The sequence below is a fragment of the Saccostrea cucullata genome, unplaced genomic scaffold, assembly GCF_032062105.1.
Source record: "Saccostrea cucullata isolate Sc308-1 unplaced genomic scaffold, CSIRO_AGI_Scuc_v1 ctg14568, whole genome shotgun sequence".
Taxonomy (NCBI): Eukaryota; Metazoa; Mollusca; class Bivalvia; order Ostreida; family Ostreidae; genus Saccostrea; species Saccostrea cuccullata.
Window position 1 is genome coordinate 511 of NW_026919334.1, and position 3,358 is coordinate 3,868.

General features: G+C 30.1%; 1 long non-coding RNA gene across 1 annotated transcript; it reads right to left on the bottom strand.

The window, feature by feature from the left end:
• Window positions 1–1,294: 1,294 nt before the first annotated feature.
• LOC134229563 (uncharacterized) lies at window positions 1,295–2,189 on the bottom strand. The gene is made up of 3 exons (XR_009984205.1): window positions 2,138–2,189; window positions 1,898–1,958; window positions 1,295–1,403 (listed from the first exon to the last, which is right to left on the bottom strand). It is a non-coding gene; the product is annotated as an uncharacterized LOC134229563 (long non-coding RNA).
• Window positions 2,190–3,358: the final 1,169 nt, after the last annotated feature.

The following is a 3,358-nucleotide window of genomic DNA, read 5'->3' on the forward strand; positions in this document are numbered from 1 at the left end:
AATACCCTTTAATAATGGTATATTATGGTGGTTCTTGAGAAGAAATGAAAATGTGAAATGTATACATTGATAATGACAATGAACAGACAACAGACAAATTCTGAACACACAGAAAAGCTATCTTTTAGAAAGATTTGCAATATTTAAACAGATACATATAAAAGTTGATATGATAAATACAGAAATAAATAGTAGAAATCAATTAAAGCATCCTCTAGGTAGTTGTATGTCAATTGGGTTCAATCTGATTGAGCTTAAAATGAAAAAGCCTACATATGTGTACAAATGTGAAGCAAAAAACTGTGTCATTATTTTTGAGACACAAGGACTCTAGGACACAAGGAAATCTCAGAATACTAGTGTCTTCCATCTTCAACTAAAGTATATTATTCCTACCTGAAGCTGCTGCCATTTCATCAACATCTTTATCTGAAATTCTTGGCTGATCCTCCAAGGAAATCTCAGGCTTTTCTATGATAAATAAGACAATGAAAATAAAAAGTGTTGTCTAGAATACCCACTTTGCCAGTTACATGTAACTGTCAAACTATGCAAGTAAAACTTCTATTCCATTACTCAGATAAAATACATTTTGCATATTAGTGAATTTTTATAATATTTTATTATATATTGTACATATAAATGTATGCTAGCTTACACGTTTCCCAAATTTTATGTATCGTAAGACTTGATTAGTGTTACAGACAAATTTCACATTATTTTCTAAGTCTAGAGTTATCTCCCTTTATCATTGTGACGGCTCATTTTTCCCACTTTGTCCTTTGTAAGTAACTTACCTTTTTTGTAAGTTACCTGTCAATATTTTTAAAATCTTTAAACCATATCAGACATTTTCGATCTTTACCTGTTTTGCCAGAGTATGGGGCAACATGAAAAACATAATGATTATATTCATTCAAATTTTATTTCTAAGATAGATGTACTGAGCGATAAAGTTGGTAAGGTTTTAGACCCCGCATAGGTGAATAACTTTTGTAAATGTGAAATTCGTCTATAGGATCGAAAAATTGTAATTAGTTTTTACAGTTTATATAATTGATATTAGCTTTTTAAGGCACACTAGAGACCAAAATTTTTGATAACCCTTCATTTAATATTTAGAATTTGAGACATACATACTACTAAACACATTTCAGTGTCCAGATGCTTCAATAATCTGAAGAATTTGCTCAGAAACATTTGGATCAAGACGGCATGACTGTGTATTGAAAAATGATCTGTTGAAGAGACAATGAACAGTCATGAAGAATATGTAAATAATATAGATAATTGCCTGCAACATTGTCCTCTTGTACTTCATCCAAATATGTGCCCTCGCCGCCTGAACAATTTTCAACCAGACTTTTGATGTCCTCATCACTCTTTAAGTCTAACCTCAGACTCTGAATCAGAATAAAGTTTATATTTTAAGTATAAGACTTATTTTATAAAAAGGTAACATTAATTGAAATGCCAAAGTTAGTGCATAAAAAATGTACATGAACATAACACTTTTCAAAGTGAGAACTAGAATTACAACAGAAATTCTACAATTTAATGCAACACACACTGGAGAACAAGAAATGTGTTAACATTGTCCAATAATATTGTGACTTGTAACATGTCTGAAGGCCATCTTAAAAAAAATCCTCTCTCCGCTGACTACCTAAATTATATGGCTGAACTAAAAATTTTCTTAACCTCCTCCAAACATTTTTTTTTTATTCTTGGATTTTCTCATCCTGTCAACAGTGGTCAATAGGTTAATTAAAATGCTTAAATTTTGTAGGAAAAAATTGTGGGTTATATTTTTTTTTTTTGGATTGGGTGGACCCCCCCCCCCCTCTTGGAAAAACAATCCTGTGTCCACGCCTGCTTTAAGTAACTGTAATTTTACCTCTCCCTCCTCACTAAACACAACTTCTTGAGGAATCTCATGTTTGGAATCTCCATATTCCCTGAAAATAGAAGAAAAATTAAATAGGAAATTATTCTTATAATTCTTTAGTAATTATATAGTAATTGAGATATTGGGATATCTTTATTATAATGCAGGTCACAACAATCAATTTTTATAAAGCACTTGAATTATCTTACATGTAAACATTATGGCTTTAGACTTTAAAATAAAACTTACAATCTGTATCCTTTGGATAACTGCATGCCTTCCCTCTCACCCACTTCTACCTACAAAAAGAAAATTTGAAATAGTTATTACATATTCCATAATATATTAATTTTAGTTATCTGAAATGTCTGGTACATTAAGCAAGCTAGGTTCACTTTTGCCTTATTTGGCCCTGTGAATTTCTGAAAAAATGAAACTGCATAGTTTTAGTTAACAATGCATTGAATATCACTTAGATCATTGGTAACTGCGTTTCTATCAAAAATAACGTAATTTTCTGGCTAGTAAATGCATTATGATGTCACGAAATGCGTCAATTTCCTCATATTCTGAAAAAGTCTTCAAAAACGGCCAATTTTTAGCTTTTTTTCAAGATTTAATATAGAGCGCAACCTCTGATCTAAAATATGCAACTAGTAAATGATAGAACAGTTTCTGAGGATTAAAAGACACGTTTTAATTTTTTAGATCAGAGATTGCGCTCATATTATTTTTCTTCACTGAAAGTACTCAATTATACCTATATTTACCTAAAAATTCAAGAACATTGCAACTTCATAAAGCCAGTTTTCCAAGATGTGGACTTTTTGGAGAAAATTTTCAATAGAATATGAAAGCACTAAGTTTCTATCTTATTTTAATGCTTCAAATAGAAAATCAAGTGTTGATCAATCAATTGGTATATCTACAGGGCTATTTTATGCATAAAGTGATCCGACCTCTTTTAGTATATTCTACTGTAACATGTATAAAAAAAAAAAAAGAAAGTCCTTCCACAAAATAACAAAGGAATGTTGTCTAATCCTACCAATTTTGATGGAATCAGTGGTGTACAAACATGTTGAAGTAGAGAAATTTAACTGTACATGTCTTTTTAGTGTTGCAAAATTGAACCAAATTTTACAATCTATCATCAAATTGAATTGGTATCATACAATCAATCATACGATCTATAATTTGTACTTTATTCTCAACAAAGTTAACCATGAAATTTTCAGGATATACTTTATTTAAATGAAAAGATATTTTTTATACAAATCTGTCAGACTAACATTTCCATAAAATCAATTAGGTTCATTAAGGAAGGATATATAATTATTTATTTATTGCTAATGTACCTGGTACATATGTGATCTCATATATGACATAATTATAATAAAATTTCCACTTTAAAACTTTTACTTTCTATAAATGATTCAATGAATAGGGTGGACACTCAACATGGCCGTC